The sequence below is a fragment of the Macaca mulatta genome, chromosome 13 (assembly GCF_049350105.2).
Source record: "Macaca mulatta isolate MMU2019108-1 chromosome 13, T2T-MMU8v2.0, whole genome shotgun sequence".
Lineage (NCBI taxonomy): Eukaryota > Metazoa > Chordata > Mammalia > Primates > Cercopithecidae > Macaca > Macaca mulatta.
This window is the reverse complement of record NC_133418.1, coordinates 27,440,946-27,460,012: the sequence shown is the minus strand read 5'-3', so window position 1 is coordinate 27,460,012 and position 19,067 is coordinate 27,440,946.

Sequence of the window (19,067 nt, the reverse complement as noted above, 5' to 3'; positions counted from 1 at the left end):
ATAAGGCTAGCAAAGAGATCCACGAAATACAGATGTAACTCTGTGAGATGAATTACCAGAACACTAAGCAGTTTCTCAGAAAGCTTCTTTCCAGATTTCATCTGAGGATATTTCCTTTTTCACCATAGCCCTCTATGGGCTTCCAAATATCACTTTGCCAAATCCACAAGAACTGTCTTAGCGAAAGGCTTCTTGAGGGGAAAGCTGTATCTCTGTGAGATAATTTCACAGAACACAAAGAAGTTTCTCAGAAAGCTTCTTTCCCTTTGTTATCGGAGGATATTTCCTTTGGCCCTATAGTTTTCCAAGTGATCCGAAATATCTCTTCTCATATTCCACAGATATAAGGCTAGCAAAGAGATCCACGAAATACAGATGTAACTCTGTGAGATGAATTAACAGAACACTAAGCAGTTTCTCAGAAAGCTTCTATCCAGATTTCATCCAGGGATATTTCCTTTTTCACCATAGCCCTCTATGGGCTTCCAAATATCACTTTGCCAATTCCACAAGAACTGTCTTAGCGAAAGGATTCTTGAGGGGAAAGCTGTAACTCTGTGAGATGATTTCACAGAACACAAAGAAGTTTCTCAGAAAGCTTCTTTCTCTTTGTTATCGGAGGATATTTCCTTTGGCCCTATAGTCTTCCAAGGGATCCGAAATATCTGTTCTCAGATTCCACAGAAATAAGGCTAGCAAAGAGATCCACGAAATACAGATGTAACTCTGTGAGATGAATTAACGGAACCCTAAGCAGTTTCTCAGAAAGCTTCTTTCCAGATTTCATCTGAGGATATTTCATTTTCACCATTGCCCTCTACGGCCTCCGAATATCACTTTGCCAATTCCACAAGAACTGTCTTAGCGAAAGGCTTCTTGAGGGGAAAGCTGTAACTCTGTGAGATCATTTCACAGAACACAAAGAAGTTTCTCAGAAAGCTTCTTTCTCTTTGTTATCGAAGGATATTTCCTTTGGCCCTGTAGTCTTCCAAGGGATCCGAAATATCTGTTCTCAGATTACACAGAAATAAGGCTAGCAAAGAGATCCACGAAATACAGATGTAACTCTGTGAGATGAATTACCAGAACACTAAGCAGTTTCTCAGAAAGCTTCTTTCCAGATTCCATCTGAGGATATTTCCTTTTTCACCATAGCCCTCTATGGGCTTCCAAATATCACTTTGCCAATTCCACAAGAACTGTCTTAGCGAAAGGCTTCTTGAGGGGAAAGCTGTAACTCTGTGAGATGATTTCACAGAACACAAAGAAGTTTCTCAGAAAGCTTCTTTCTCTTTGTTATCGGAGGATATTTCCTTTGGCCCTTTAGTCTTCCAAAGGATCCGAAATATCTGTTCTCAAATTCCACAGAAATAAGGCTAGCAAAGAGATCCGCGAAATACAGATGTAACTCTGTGAGATGAATTAACAGAACACTAAGCAGTTTCTCAGAAAGCTTCTTTCCAGATTTCATCTGAGGATATTTCCTTATTCACCATAGCCCTCAATGGGCTTCCAAATATCACTTGGCCATTCCACAAGAACTGTCTTAGCGAAAGGCTTCTTGAGGGGAAAGCTGTAACTCTGTGAGATGATTTCACAGAACACAAAGAAGTTTCTCAGAAAGCTTCTTTCTGTTTGTTAACAGAGGATATTTCCTTTGGCCCTATAGTCTTCCAAGGGATCCGAAATATCTGTTCTCAGATTCCACAGAAATAAGGCTAGCAAAGAGATCCACGAAATACAGATGTAACTCTGTGAGATGAATTACCAGAACACTAAGCAGTTTCTCAGAAAGCTTCTTTCCAGATTTCATCTGAAGATATTTCCATTTTCACCGTTGCCCTCTATGGGCTTCCAAATATCACTTTCCCAATTCCACAAGCACTGTCTTAGCGAAAGGCTTCTTGAGGGGAAAGCTGTAACTCTGTGAGATGATTTCACAGAACACAAAGAAGTTTCTCAGAAAGCTTCTTTCTCTTTGTTATCGGAGGATATTTCCTTTGGCCCTTTAGTCTTCCAAAGGATCCGAAATATCTGTTCTCAAATTCCACAGAAATAAGGCTAGCAAAGAGATCCGCGAAATACAGATGTAACTCTGTGAGATGAATTAACAGAACACTAAGCAGTTTCTCAGAAAGCTTCTTTCCAGATTTCATCTGAGGATATTTCCTTATTCACCATAGCCCTCAATGGGCTTCCAAATATCACTTGGCCATTCCACAAGAACTGTCTTAGCGAAAGGCTTCTTGAGGGGAAAGCTGTAACTCTGTGAGATGATTTCACAGAACACAAAGAAGTTTCTCAGAAAGCTTCTTTCTCTTTGTTATTGGAGGATATTTCCTTTGGCCCTATAGTCTTCCAAGGGATCCGAAATATCTGTTCTGAGATTCCACAGAAATAAGGCTAGCAAAGAGATCCACGAAATACAGATTTAACTCTGTGAGATGAATTAACAGAACACTAAGCAGTTTCTCAGAAAGCTTCTTTCCAGATTTCATCTGAGGATATTTCCTTTTTCACCATAGCCCTCTATGGCCTTCCAAATATCACTTTGCCAAATCCACAAGCACTGTCTTAGCGAAAGGCTTCTTGAGGGGAAAGCTGTAACTCTGTGAGATGATTTCACAGAACACAAAGAAGTTTCACAGAAAGCTTCTTTCTCTTTGTTATCGGAGGATATTTCCTTTGGCCCTATAGTCTTCCAAGGGATCCGAAATATCTGTTCTCAGATTCCACAGAAATAAGGCTAGCAAAGAGATCCACGAAATACAGATGTAACTCTGTGAGATGAATTACCAGAACACTAAGCAGTTTCTCAGAAAGCTTCTTTCCAGATTCCATCTGAGGATATTTCCTTTTTCACCATAGCCCTCTATGGGCTTCCAAATATCACTTTGCCAATTCCACAAGAACTGTCTTAGCGAAAGGCTTCTTGAGGGGAAAGCTGTAACTCTGTGAGATGATTTCACAGAACACAAAGAAGTTTCTCAGAAAGCTTCTTTCTGTTTGTTATCAGAGGATATTTCCTTTGGCCCTATAGTCTTCCAAGGGATCCGAAATATCTGTTCTCAGATTCCACAGAAATAAGGCTAGCAAAGAGATCCACGAAATACAGATGTAACTCTGTGAGATGAATTAACAGAACACTAAGCAGTTTCTCAGAAAGCTTCTTTCCAGATTTCATCTGAAGATATTTCCATTTTCACCGTTGCCCTCTATGGGCTTCCAAATATCACTTTGCCAATTCCACAAGCACTGTCTTAGCGAAAGGCTTCTTGAGGGGAAAGCTGTAACTCTGTGAGATGATTTCACAGAACACAAAGAAGTTTCACAGAAAGCTTCTTTCTCTTTGTTATCGGAGGATATTTCCTTTGGCCCTATAGTCTTCCAAGGGATCCGAAATATCTGTTCTCAGATTCCACAGAAATAAGGCTAGCAAAGAGATCCACGAAATACAGATGTAACTCTGTGAGATGAATTAACAGAACACTAAGCAGTTTCTCAGAAAGCTTCTTTCCAGATTTCATCTGAGGATATTTCCTTTTTCACCATAGCCCTCTATGGGCTTCCAAATATCACTTTGCCAATTCCACAAGAACTGTCTTAGCGAAAGGCTTCTTGATGGGAAAGCTGTAACTCTGTGAGATGATTTCACAGAACACAAAGAAGTTTCTCAGAAAGCTTCTTTCTCTTTGTTATCGGAGGATATTTCCTTTGGCCCTATAGTCTTCCAAGGGATCCGAAATATCTGTTCTCAGATTCCACAGAAATAAGGCTAGCAAAGAGATAAACGAAATACAGATGTAACTCTTTGAGATGAATTAACAGAACACTAAGCAGTTTCTCAGAAAGCTTCTTTCCAGATTTCCTCTGAGGATATTTCCTTTTTCACCCTCGCCCTCTATGGGCTTCCAAATATCACTTTGCCAATTCCACAAGAACTGTCTTAGCGAAAGACTTCTTGAGGGGAAAGCTGTAACTCTGTGAGATGATTTCAGAGAACAGAAAGAAGTTTCTCAGAAAGCTTCTTTCTCTTTGTTATCGGAGGATATTTCCTTTGGCCCTTTAGTCTTCCAAGGGATCCGAAATATCTGTTCTCATATTCCACCGAAATAAGGCTAGCAAAGAGATCCACGAAATACAGATGTAACTCTGTGAGATGAATTAACAGAACACTAAGCAGTTTCTCAGAAAGCTTCTTTCCAGATTTCATCTGAGGATATTTCCTTTTTCACCATAGCCCTGTAAGGGCTTCCAAATATCACTTTGCCAAATCCACAAGAACTGTCTTAGCGAAAGGCTTCTTGAGGGGAAAGCTGTAACTCTGTGAGATGATTTCACAGAACACAAAGAAGTTTCTCAGAAAGCTTCTTTCCCTTTGTTATCGGAGGATATTTCCTTTGGCCCTATAGTTTTCCAAGTGATCCGAAATATCTGTTCTCATATTCCACAGAAATAAGGCTAGCATAGAGATCCACGAAATACAGATGTAACTCTGTGAGATGAATTAACAGAACACTAAGCAGTTTCTCAGAAAGCTTCTTTCCAGATTTCATCCGAGGATATTTCCATTTTCACCATAGCCCTCTACGGGCTCCCAAATATCACTTTGCCAATTCCACAAGAACTGTCTTAGCGAAAGGCTTCTTGAGGGGAAAGCTGTAACTCTGTGAGATGATTTCACAGAACACAAAGAAGTTTCTCAGAAAGCTTCTTTCTCTTTGTTATCGGAGGATATTTCCTTTGTCCCTATAGTCTTCCAAGGGATCCGAAATATCTGTTCTCAGATTCCACAGAAATAAGGCTAGCAAAGAGATAAACGAAATACAGATGTAACTCTGTGAGATGAATTAACAGAACACTAAGCAGTTTCTCAGAAAGCTTCTTTCCAGATTTCATCTGTGGATATTTACTTTTTCACCATAGCCCTCTATGGGCTTCCAAATATCACTTTGCCAATTCCACAAGAACTGTCTTAGCGAAAGGCTTCTTGAGGGGAAAGCTGTGACTCTGTGAGATGATTTCACAGAACACAAAGAAGTTTCTCAGAAAGCTTCTTTCTCTTTGTTATCGGAGGATATTTCATTTGGCCCTATAGTCTTCCAAGGGATCCGAAATATCTGTTCTCAGATTCCACAGAAATAAGGCTAGCAAAGAGATCCATGAAATACAGATGTAACTCTGTGAGATGAATTAACAGAACACTAAGCAGTTTCTCAGAAAGCTTCTTTCCAGATTTCATCCGAGGATATTTCCATTTTCACCATAGCCCTCTATGGGCTACCAAATATCACTTTGCCAATTCCCCAAGAACTGTCTTAGCGAAAGGCTTCTTGAGGGGAAAGCTGTAACTCTGTGAGACGATTTCACAGAACACAAAGAAGTTTCTCAGAAAGCTTCTTTCCTTTTGTTATCGGAGGATATTTCCTTTGGCCCTATAGTCTTCCAAGGAATCCGAAATATCTGTTCTCAGATTCCACAGAAATAAGGCTAGCAAAGAGATAAACGAAATACAGATGTAACTCTGTGAAATGAATTAACAGAACACTAAGCAGTTTCTCAGAAAGCTTCTTTCCAGATTTCATCTGAGGATATTTCCTTTTTCACCATAGCCCTCTATGGCCTTCCAAATATCACTTTGCCAATTCCACAAGAACTGTCTTAGCGAAAGGCTTCTTGAGGGGAAAGCTGTAACTCTGTGAGATGATTTCACAGAACACGAAGAAGTTTCTCAGAAAGCTTCTTTCTCTTTGCTATCGGAGGATATTTCCCTTGGCCCTATAGTCTTCCAAGGGATCCGAAATATCTGTTCTCAGATTCCACAGAAATAAGGCTAGCAAGGAGATCCACGAAATACAGATGTAACTCTGTGAGATGAATTAACGGAACAGTAAGCAGTTTCTCAGAAAGCTTCTTTCCAGATTTCATCTGAGGATATTTCCATTTTCACCTCAGCCCTCTACGGGCTTCAGAATATCACTTTGTCAATTCCACAAGAACTGTCTTAGCGAAAGGCTTCTTGAGGGGAAAGCTGTAACTCTGTGAGATGATTTCACAGAACACAAAGAAGTTTCTCAGAAAGCTTCTTTCTCTTTGTTATCGGAGGATATTTCCTTTGGCCCTATAGTCTTCCAAAGGATCCGAAATATCTGTTCTCAAATTCCACAGAAATAAGGCTGGCAAAGACATCCGCGAAATACAGATGTAACTCTGTGAGATGAATTAACAGAACACTAAGCAGTTTCTGATAAAGCTTCTTTCCAGATTTCATCTGAGGATATTTCCTTTTTCACCATAGCCCTCTATGGGCTTCCAAATATCACTTTGCCAATTCCACAAGAACTGTCGTAGCGAAAGGCTTCTTGATGGGAAAGCTGTAACTCTGTGAGATGATTTCACAGAACACAAAGAAGTTTCTCAGAAAGCTTCTTTCTCTTTGTTATCGGAGGATATTTCCTTTGGCCCTATAGTCTTCCAAGGGATCCGAAATATCTGTTCTCAGATTCCACAGAAATAAGGCTAGCAAAGAGATAAACGAAATACAGATGTAACTCTTTGAGATGAATTAACAGAACCCTAAGCAGTTTCTCAGAAAGCTTCTTTCCAGATTTCCTCTGAGGATATTTCCTTTTTCACCCTCGCCCTCTATGGGCTTCCAAATATCACTTTGCCAATTCCACAAGAACTGTCTTAGAGAAAGGCTTCTTGAGGGGAAAGCTGTAACTCTGTGAGATGATTTCAGAGAACAGAAAGAAGTTTCTCAGAAAGCTTCTTTCTCTTTGTTATCGGAGGATATTTCCTTTGGCCCTATAGTCTTCCAAGGGATCCGAAATATCTGTTCTCATATTCCACCGAAATAAGGCTAGCAAAGAGATCCAAGAAATACAGATGTAACTCTGTGAGATGAATTAACAGAACACTAAGCAGTTTCTCAGAAAGCTTCTTTCCAGATTTCATCTGAGGATATTTCCTTTTTCACAATAGCCCTCTATGGGCTTCCAAATATCACTTTGCCAAATCCACAAGAACTGTCTTAGCGAAAGGCTTCTTCAGGGGCAAGCTGTAACTCTGTGAGATGACTTCACAGAACACAAAGAAGTTTCTCAGAAAGCTTCTTTCCCTTTGTTATCGGAGGATATTTCCTTTGGCCCTATAGTTTTCCAAGTGATCCGAAATATCTGTTCTCATATTCCACAGAAATAAGGCTAGCAAAGAGATCCACGAAATACAGATGTAACTCTGTGAGATGAATTAACAGAACACTAAGCAGTTTCTCAGAAAGCTTCTTTCCAGATTTCATCCGAGGATATTTCCATTTTCACCATAGCCCTCTATGGGCTCCCAAATATCACTTTGCCAATTCCCCAAGAACTGTCTTAGCAAAAGGCTTCTTGAGGGGAAAGCTGTAACTCTGTGAGATGATTTCACAGAACACAAAGAAGTTTCTCAGAAAGCTTCTTTCTCTTTGTTATCGGAGGATATTTCCTTTGGCCCTATAGTCTTCCAAGGGATCCGAAATATCTGTTCTCAGATTCCACAGAAATAAGGCTAGCAAAGAGATCCACGAAATACAGATGTAACTCTGTGAGGTGAATTAACAGAACACTAAGCAGTTTCTCAGAAAGCTTCTTTCCAGATTTCATCTGAGGATATTTCCTTTTTCACCATAGCCCTCTATGGCCTTCCAAATATCACTTTGCCAATTCCACAAGAACTGTCTTAGCGAATGGCTTCTTGAGGGGAAAGCTGTAACTCTGTGAGATGATTTCACAGAACACAGAGAAGTTTCTCAGAAAGCTTCTTTCTCTTTGTTATCGGAGGATATTTCCTTTGGCCCTATAGTCTTCCAAGGGATCCGAAATATCTGTTCTCAGATTCCACAGAAATAAGGCTAGCAAAGAGATCCACGAAATACAGATGTAACTCTGTGAGATGAATTAACGGAACCCTAAGCAGTTTCTCAGAAAGCTTCTTTCCAGATTTCATCTGAGGATATTTCCATTTTCACCCTCGCCCTCTATGGGCTTCCAAATATCACATTGCCAATTCCACAAGAACTGTCTTAGCGAAAGGCTTCTTGAGGGGAAAGCTGTAACTCTGTGAGATGATTTCAGAGAACAGAAAGAAGTTTCTCAGAAAGCTTCTTTCTCTTTGTTATCGGAGGATATTTCCTTTGGCCCTATAGTCTTCCAAGGGATCCGAAATATCTGTTCTCATATTCCACCGAAATAAGGCTAGCAAAGAGATCCACGAAATACAGATGTAACTCTGTGAGATGAATTAACAGAACACTAAGCAGTTTCTCAGAAAGCTTCTTTCCAGATTTCATCTGAGGATATTTCCTTTTTCACCATAGCCCTCTATGGGCTTCCAAATATAACTTTGCCAAATCCACAAGAACTGTCTTAGCGAAAGGCTTCTTGAGGGGAAAGCTGTAACTCTGTGAGATGATTTCACAGAACACAAAGAAGTTTCTCAGAAAGCTTCTTTCCCTTTGTTATCGGAGGATATTTCCTTTGGCCCTATAGTTTTCCAAGTGATCCGAAATATCTGTTCTCAGATTCCACAGAAATAAGGCTAGCAAAGAGATCCACGAAATACAGATGTAACTCTGTGAGATGAATTAACAGAACACTAAGCAGTTTCTCAGAAAGCTTCTTTCCAGATTTCATCCGAGGATATTTCCATTTTCACCATAGCCCTCTATGGGCTCCCAAATATCACTTTGCCAATTCCCCAAGAACTGTCTTAGCGAAAGGCTTCTTGAGGGGAAAGCTGTAACTCTGTGAGATGATTTCACAGAACACAAAGAAGTTTCTCAGAAAGCTTCTTTCTCTTTGTTATCGGAGGATATTTCCTTTGGCCCTATAGTCTTCCAAGGGATCCGAAATATCTGTTCTCACATTCCACAGAAATAAGGCTAGCAAAGAGATCCACGAAATACAGATGTAACTCTGTGAGATGAATTAACAGAACACTAAGCAGTTTCTCAGAAAGCTTCTTTCCAGATTTCATCTGAGGATATTTCCTTTTTCACCATAGCCCTCTATGGCCTTCCAAATATCACTTTGCCAATTCCACAAGAACTGTCTTAGCGAATGGCTTCTTGAGGGGAAAGCTGTAACTCTGTGAGATGATTTCACAGAACACAAAGAAGTTTCTCAGAAAGCTTCTTTCTCTTTGTTATCGGAGGATATTTCCTTTGGCCCTATAGTCTTCCAAGGGATCCGAAATATCTGTTCTCATATTCCACAGAAATAAGGCTAGCAAAGAGATCCACGAAATACAGATGTAACTCTGTGAGATGAATTAACGGAACCCTAAGCAGTTTCTCAGAAAGCTTCTTTCCAGATTTCATCTGAGGATATTTCCATTTTCACCCTCGCCCTCTATGGGCTTCCAAATATCACTTTGCCAATTCCACAAGAACTGTCTTAGCGAAAGGCTTATTGAGGGGAAAGCTGTAACTCTGTGAGATGATTTCACAGAACACAAAGAAGTTTCTCAGAACGCTTCTTTCTCTTTCTTATCGGAGGATATGTCCTTTGGCCCTATAGTTTTCCAAGTGATCCGAAATATCTGTTCTCAGATTCCACAGAAATAAGGCTAGCAAAGAGATCCACGAAATACAGATGTAACTCTGTGAGATGAATTAACAGAACACTAAGCAGTTTCTCAGAAAGCATCTTTCCAGATTTCATCCGAGGATATTTCCATTTTCACCATAGCCCTCTAGGGGCTCCCAAATATCACTTTGCCAATTCCCCAAGAACTGTCTTAGCGAAAGGCTTCTTGAGGGGAAAGCTGTAACTCTGTGAGATGATTTCACAGAACACAAAGAAGTTTCTCAGAAAGCTTCTTTCTCTTTGTTATCGGAGGATATTTCCTTTGGCCCTATAGTCTTCAAAGGGATCCGAAATATCTGTTCTCAGATTCCACAGAAATAAGGCTAGCAAAGAGATCCACGAAATACAGATGTAACTCTGTGAGATGAATTAACAGAACACTAAGCAGTTTCTCAGAAAGCTTCTTTCCAGATTTCCTCTGAGGATATTTCCTTTTTCACCCTCGCCCTCTATGGGCTTCCAAATATCACTTTGCCAATTCCACAAGAACTGTCTTAGCGAAAGACTTCTTGAGGGGAAAGCTGTAACTCTGTGAGATGATTTCAGAGAACAGAAAGAAGTTTCTCAGAAAGCTTCTTTCTCTTTGTTATCAGAGGATATTTCCTTTGGCCCTTTAGTCTTCCAAGGGATCCGAAATATCTGTTCTCATATTCCACCGAAATAAGGCTAGCAAAGAGATCCACGAAATACAGATGTAACTCTGTGAGATGAATTAACAGAACACTAAGCAGTTTCTCAGAAAGCTTCTTTCCAGATTTCATCTGAGGATATTTCCTTTTTCACCATAGCCCTCTATGGGCTTCCAAATATCACTTTGCCAAATCCACAAGAACTGTCTTAGCGAAAGGCTTCTTGAGGGGAAAGCTGTAACTCTGTGAGATGATTTCACAGAACACAAAGAAGTTTCTCAGAAAGCTTCTTTCCCTTTGTTATCGGAGGATATTTCCTTTGGCCCTATAGTTTTCCATGTGATCCGAAATATCTGTTCTCATATTCCACAGAAATAAGGCTAGCATAGAGATCCACGAAATACAGATGTAACTCTGTGAGATGAATTAACAGAACACTAAGCAGTTTCTCAGAAAGCTTCTTTCCAGATTTCATCCGAGGATATTTCCATTTTCACCATAGCCCTCTATGGGCTCCCAAATATCACTTTGCCAATTCCACAAGAACTGTCTTAGCGAAAGGCTTCTTGAGGGGAAAGCTGTAACTCTGTGAGATGATTTCACAGAACACAAAGAAGTTTCTCAGAAAGCTTCTTTCTCTTTGTTATCGGAGGATATTTCCTTTGTCCCTATAGTCTTCCAAGGGATCCGAAATATCTGTTCTCAGATTCCACAGAAATAAGGCTAGCAAAGAGATAAACGAAATACAGATGTAACTCTGTGAGATGAATTAACAGAACACTAAGCAGTTTCTCAGAAAGCTTCTTTCCAGATTTCATCTGTGGATATTTACTTTTTCACCATAGCCCTCTATGGGCTTCCAAATATCACTTTGCCAATTCCACAAGAACTGTCTTAGCGAAAGCCTTCTTGAGGGGAAAGCTGTGACTCTGTGAGATGATTTCACAGAACACGAAGAAGTTTCTCAGAAAGCTTCTTTCTCTTTGCTATCGGAGGATATTTCCCTTGGCCCTATAGTCTTCCAAGGGATCCGAAATATCTGTTCTCAGATTCCACAGAAATAAGGCTAGCAAGGAGATCCACGAAATACAGATGTAACTCTGTGAGATGAATTAACGGAACAGTAAGCAGTTTCTCAGAAAGCTTCTTTCCAGATTTCATCTGAGGATATTTCCATTTTCACCTCAGCCCTCTACGGGCTTCAGAATATCACTTTGTCAATTCCACAAGAACTGTCTTAGCGAAAGGCTTCTTGAGGGGAAAGCTGTAACTCTGTGAGATGATTTCACAGAACACAAAGAAGTTTCTCAGAAAGCTTCTTTCTCTTTGTTATCGGAGGATATTTCCTTTGGCCCTATAGTCTTCCAAAGGATCCGAAATATCTGTTCTCAAATTCCACAGAAATAAGGCTAGCAAAGAGATCCGCGAAATACAGATGTAACTCTGTGAGATGAATTAACAGAACACTAAGCAGTTTCTCAGAAAGCTTCTTTCCAGATTTCATCTGAGGATATTTCCTTTTCACCATAGCCCTCTATGGGCTTCCAAATATCACTTTGCCAATTCCACAAGAACTGTCTTAGCGAAAGGCTTCTTGATGGGAAAGCTGTAACTCTGTGAGATGATTTCACAGAACACAAAGAAGTTTGTCAGAAAGCTTCTTTCTCTTTGTTATCGGAGGATATTTCCTTTGGCCCTATAGTCTTCCAAGGGATCCGAAATATCTGTTCTCAGATTCCACAGAAATAAGGCTAGCAAAGAGATAAACGAAATACAGATGTAACTCTTTGAGATGAATTAACAGAACCCTAAGCAGTTTCTCAGAAAGCTTCTTTCCAGATTTCCTCTGAGGATATTTCCTTTTTCACCCTCGCCCTCTATGGGCTTCCAAATATCACTTTGCCAATTCCACAAGAACTGTCTTAGAGAAAGGCTTCTTGAGGGGAAAGCTGTAACTCTGTGAGATGATTTCAGAGAACAGAAAGAAGTTTCTCAGAAAGCTTCTTTCTCTTTGTTATCGGAGGATATTTCCTTTGGCCCTATAGTCTTCCAAGGGATCCGAAATATCTGTTCTCATATTCCACCGAAACAAGGCTAGCAAAGAGATCCAAGAAATACAGATGTAACTCTGTGAGATGAATTAACAGAACACTAAGCAGTTTCTCAGAAAGCTTCTTTCCAGATTTCATCTGAGGATATTTCCTTTTTCACAATAGCCCTCTATGGGCTTCCAAATATCACTTTGCCAAATCCACAAGAACTGTCTTAGCGAAAGGCTTCTTCAGGGGCAAGCTGTAACTCTGTGAGATGATTTCACAGAACACAAAGAAGTTTCTCAGAAAGCTTCTTTCCCTTTGTTATCGGAGGATATTTCCTTTGGCCCTATAGTTTTCCAAGTGATCCGAAATATCTGTTCTCATATTCCACAGAAATAAGGCTAGCAAAGAGATCCACGAAATACAGATGTAACTCTGTGAGATGAATTAACAGAACACTAAGCAGTTTCTCAGAAAGCTTCTTTCCAGATTTCATCCGAGGATATTTCCATTTTCACCATAGCCCTCTATGGGCTCCCAAATATCACTTTGCCAATTCCCCAAGAACTGTCTTAGCAAAAGGCTTCTTGAGGGGAAAGCTGTAACTCTGTGAGATGATTTCACAGAACACAAAGAAGTTTCTCAGAAAGCTTCTTTCTCTTTGTTATCGGAGGATATTTCCTTTGGCCCTATAGTCTTCCAAGGGATCCGAAATATCTGTTCTCAGATTCCACAGAAATAAGGCTAGCAAAGAGATCCACGAAATACAGATGTAACTCTGTGAGGTGAATTAACAGAACACTAAGCAGTTTCTCAGAAAGCTTCTTTCCAGATTTCATCTGAGGATATTTCCTTTTTCACCATAGCCCTCTATGGCCTTCCAAATATCACTTTGCCAATTCCACAAGAACTGTCTTAGCGAATGGCTTCTTGAGGGGAAAGCTGTAACTCTGTGAGATGATTTCACAGAACACAAAGAAGTTTCTCAGAAAGCTTCTTTCTCTTTGTTATCGGAGGATATTTCCTTTGGCCCTATAGTCTTCCAAGGGATCCGAAATATCTGTTCTCAGATTCCACAGAAATAAGGCTAGCAAAGAGATCCACGAAATACAGATGTAACTCTGTGAGATGAATTAACGGAACCCTAAGCAGTTTCTCAGAAAGCTTCTTTCCAGATTTCATCTGAGGATATCTCCATTTTCACCCTCGCCCTCTATGGGCTTCCAAATATCACTTTGCCAATTCCACAAGAACTGTCTTAGCGAAAGGCTTCTTGAGGGGAAAGCTGTAACTCTGTGAGATGATTTCAGAGAACAGAAAGAAGTTTGTCAGAAAGCTTCTTTCTCTTTGTTATCGGAGGATATTTCCTTTGGCCCTATAGTCTTCCAAGGGATCCGAAATATCTGTTCTCATATTCCACCGAAATAAGGCTAGCAAAGAGATCCACGAAATACAGATGTAACTCTGTGAGATGAATTAACAGAACACTAAGCAGTTTCTCAGAAAGCTTCTTTCCAGATTTCATCTGAGGATATTTCCTTTTTCACCATAGCCCTCTATGGGCTTCCAAATATAACTTTGCCAAATCCACAAGAACTGTCTTAGCGAATGGCTTCTTGAGGGGAAAGCTGTAACTCTGTGAGATGATTTCACAGAACACAAAGAAGTTTCTCAGAAAGCTTCTTTCCCTTTGTTATCGGAGGATATTTCCTTTGGCCCTATAGTTTTCCAAGTGATCCGAAATATCTGTTCTCAGATTCCACAGAAATAAGGCTAGCAAAGAGATCCACGAAATACAGATGTAACTCTGTGAGATGAATTAACAGAACACTAAGCAGTTTCTCAGAAAGCTTCTTTCCAGATTTCATCCGAGGATATTTCCATTTTCACCATAGCCCTCTATGGGCTCCCAAATATCACTTTGCCAATTCCCCAAGAACTGTCTTAGCGAAAGGCTTCTTGAGGGGAAAGCTGTAACTCTGTGAGATGATTTCACAGAACACAAAGAAGTTTCTCAGAAAGCTTCTTTCTCTTTGTTATCGGAGGATATTTCCTTTGGCCCTATAGTCTTCCAAGGGATCCGAAATATCTGTTCTCACATTCCACAGAAATAAGGCTAGCAAAGAGATCCACGAAATACAGATGTAACTCTGTGAGATGAATTAACAGAACACTAAGCAGTTTCTCAGAAAGCTTCTTTCCAGATTTCATCTGAGGATATTTCCTTTTTCACCATAGCCCTCTATGGCCTTCCAAATATCACTTTGCCAATTCCACAAGAACTGTCTTAGCGAATGGCTTCTTGAGGGGAAAGCTGTAACTCTGTGAGATGATTTCACAGAACACAAAGAAGTTTCTCAGAAAGCTTCTTTCTCTTTGTTATCGGAGGATATTTCCTTTGGCCCTATAGTCTTCCAAGGGATCCGAAATATCTGTTCTCAGATTCCACAGAAATAAGGCTAGCAAAGAGATCCACGAAATACAGATGTAACTCTGTGAGATGAATTAACGGAACCCTAAGCAGTTTCTCAGAAAGCTTCTTTCCAGATTTCATCTGAGGATATTTCCATTTTCACCCTCGCCCTCTATGGGCTTCCAAATATCACTTTGCCAATTCCACAAGAACTGTCTTAGCGAAAGGCTTCTTGAGGGGAAAGCTGTAACTCTGTGAGATGATTTCAGAGAACAGAAAGAAGTTTCTCAGAAAGCTTCTTTCTCTTTGTTATCGGAGGATATTTCCTTTGGCCCTGTAGTCTTCCAAGGGATCCGAAATATCTGTTCTCATATTCCACCGAAATAAGGCTAGCAAAGAGATCCACGAAATACAGATGTAACTCTGTGAGATGAATTAACAGAACACTAAGCAGTTTCTCAGAAAGCTTCTTTCCAGATTTCATCTGAGGATATTTCCTTTTTCACCATAGCCCTCTATGGGCTTCCAAATATCACTTTGCCAAATCCACAAGAACTGTCTTAGCGAAAGGCTTCTTGAGGGGAAAGCTGTAACTCTGTGAGATGATTTCACAGAACACAAAGAAGTTTCTCAGAAAGCTTCTTTCCCTTTGTTATCGGAGGATATTTCCTTTGGCCCTATAGTTTTCCAAGTGATCCGAAATATCTGTTCTCAGATTCCACAGAAATAAGGCCAGCAAAGAGATCCACGAAATACAGATGTAACTCTGTGAGATGAATTAACAGAACACTAAGCAGTTTCTCAGAAAGCATCTTTCCAGATTTCATCCGAGGATATTTCCATTTTCACCATAGCCCTCTATGGGCTCCCAAATATCACTTTGCCAATTCCCCAAGAACTGTCTTAGCGAAAGGCTTCTTGAGGGGAAAGCTGTAACTCTGTGAGATGATTTCACAGAACACAAAGAAGTTTCTCAGAAAGCTTCTTTCTCTTTGTTATCGGAGGATATTTCCTTTGGCCCTATAGTCTTCCAAGGGATCCGAAATATCTGTTCTCAGATTCCACAGAAATAAGGCTAGCAAAGAGATCCACGAAATACAGATGTAACTCTGTGAGATGAATTAACGGAACCCTAAGCAGTTTCTCAGAAAGCTTCTTTCCAGATTTCATCTGAGGATATTTCCATTTTCACCATAGCCCTCTACGGCCTCCGAATATCACTTTGCCAATTCCACAAGAACTGTCTTAGCGAAAGGCTTCTTGAGGGGAAAGCTGTAACTCTGTGAGATGATTTCACAGAACACAAAGAAGTTTCTCAGAAAGCTTCTTTCTCTTTGTTATCGGAGGATATTTCCTTTGGCCCTGTAGTCTTCCAAGGGATCCGAAATATCTGTTCTCAGATTCCACAGAAATAAGGCTAGCAAAGAGATCCACGAAATAGAGATGTAACTCTGTGAGATGAATTAACGGAACACTAAGCAGTTTCTCAGAAAGCTTCTTTCCAGATTTCATCTGAGGATATTTCCATTTTCACCTTAGCCCTCTACGGGCTTCCGAATATCACTTTGCCAATTCCACAAGAACTGTCTTAGCGAAAGGCTTCTTGAGGGGAAAGCTGTAACTCTGTTAGATGATTTCACAGAACACAAAGAAGTTTCTCAGAAACCTTCTTTCTCTTTGTTATCGGAGGATATTTCCTTTTTCCCTATAGTCTTCCAAGGGATCCGTAATATCTGTTCTCAGATTCCACAGAAATAAGGCTAGCAAAGAGATCCACGAAATACAGATGTAAGTCTGTGAGATGAATTAACAGAACACTAAGCAGTTTCTCAGAAAGCTTCTTTCCAGATTTCATCTGAGGATATTTCCTTTTTCACCATAGCCCTTTATGGGCTTCCAAATATCACTTTGCCAAATCCACAAGAACTGTCTTAGCGAAAGGCTTCTTGAGGGGAAAGCTGTAACTCTGTGAGATGATGTCACAGAACACAAAGAAGTTTCTCAGAAAGCTTCTTTCCCTTTGTTATCGGAGGATATTTCCTTTGGCCCTATAGTTTTCCAAGTGATCCGAAATATCTGTTCTCAGATTCCACAGAAATAAGGCTAGCAAAGAGATCCACGAAATACAGATGTAACTCTGTGAGATGAATTAACAGAACACTAAGCAGTTTCTCAGAAAGCTTCTTTCCAGATTTCATCCGAGGATATTTCCATTTTCACCATAGCCCTCTATGGGCTCCCAAATATCACTTTGCCAATTCCCCAAGAACTGTCTTAGCGAAAGGCTTCTTGAGGGGAAAGCTGTAACTCTGTGAGATGATTTCAAAGAACACAAAGAAGTTTCTCAGAAAGCTTCTTTCTCTTTGTTATCGGAGGATATTTCCTTTGGCCCTATAGTCTTCCAAGGGATCCGAAATATCTGTTCTCAGATTCCACAGAAATAAGGCTAGTAAAGAGATCCGCGAAATACAGATGTAACTCTGTGAGATGAATTAACAGAACACTAAGCAGTTTCTCAGAAAGCTTCTTTCCAGATTTCATCTGAGGATATTTCCTTTTTCACCATAGCCCTCTATGGGCTTCCAAATATCACTTTGCCAATTCCACAAGAACTCTCTCAGCGAAAGGCTTCTTGATGGGAAAGCTGTAACTCTGTGAGATGATTTCACAGAACACAAAGAAGTTTCTCAGAAAGCTTCTTTCTCTTTGTTATCGGAGGATATTTCCTTTGGCCCTATGGTCTTCCAAGGGATCCGAAATATCTGTTCTCAGATTCCACAGAAATAACGCTAGCAAAGAGATAAACGAAATACAGATGTAACTCTTTGAGATGAATTAACAGAACACTAAGCAGTTTCTCAGAAAGCTTCTTTCCAGATTTCCTCTGAGGATATTTCCTTTTTCACCCTCGCCCTCTATGGGCTTCCAAATATCACTTTGCCAATTCCACAAGAACTGTCTTAGCGAAAGGCTTCTTGAGGGGAAAGCTGTAACTCTGTGAGATGATTTCAGAGAACAGAAAGAAGTTTCTCAGAAAGCTTCTTTCTCTTTGTTATCGGAGGATATTTCCTTTGGCCCTATAGTCTTCCAAGGGATCCGAAATATCTGTTCTCATATTCCACCGAAATAAGGCTAGCAAAGAGATCCACGAAATACAGATGTAACTCTGTGAGATGAATTAACAGAACACTAAGCAGTTTCTCAGAAAGCTTCTTTCCAGATTTCATCTGAGGATATTTCCTTTTTCACCATAGCCCTCTATGGGCTTCCAAATATCACTTTGCCAAATCCACAAGAACTGTCTTAGCGAAAGGCTTCTTGAGGGGAAAGCTGTAACTCTGTGAGATGATTTCACAGAACACAAAGAAGTTTCTCAGAAAGCTTCTTTCCCTTTGTTATCGGAGGATATTTCCTTTGGCCCTATAGTTTTCCAAGTGATCCGAAATATCTGTTCTCAGATTCCACAGAAATAAGGCTAGCAAAGAGATCCACGAAATAGAGATGTAACTCTGTGAGATGAATTAACAGAACACTAAGCAGTTTCTCAGAAAGCTTCTTTCCAGATTTCATCCGAGGATATTTCCATTTTCACCATAGCCCTCTATGGGCTCCCAAATATCACTTTGCCAATTCCCCAAGAACTGTCTTACCGAAAGGCTTCTAGAGGGGAAAGCTGTAACTCTGTGAGATGATTTCACAGAACACAAAGAAGTTTCTCAGAAATCTTCTTTCTCTTTGTTATCGGAGGATATTTCCTTTGGCCCTATAGTCTTCCAAGGGATCCGAAATATCTGTTCTCAGATTCCACAGAAATAAGGCTAGCAAAGAGATCCACGAAATACAGATGTAACTCTGTGAGGTGAATTAACAGAACACTAAGCAGTTTCTCAGAAAGCTTCTTTCCAGATTTCATCTGAGGATATTTCCTTTTTCACCATAGCCCTCTATGGCCTTCCAAATATCACTTTGCCAATTCCACAAGAACTGTCTTAGCGAATGGCTTCTTGAGGGGAAAGCTGTAACTCTGTGAGATGATTTCACAGAACACAAAGAAGTTTCCAAGAAAGCTTCTTTCTCTTTGTTATCGGAGGATATTTCCTTTGGCCCTATAGTCTTCCAAGGGATCCGAAATATCTGTTCTCAGACTCCACAGAAATAAGGCTAGCAAAGAGATCCACGAAATACAGATGTAACTCTGTGAGATGAATTAACGGAACACTAAGCAGTTTCTCAGAAAGCTTCTTTCCAGATTTCATCTGAGGATATTTCCATTTTCACCATAGCCCACTACGGCCTCCGAATATCACTTTGCCAATTCCACAAGAACTGTCTTAGCGAAAGGCTTCTTGAGGGGAAAGCTGTA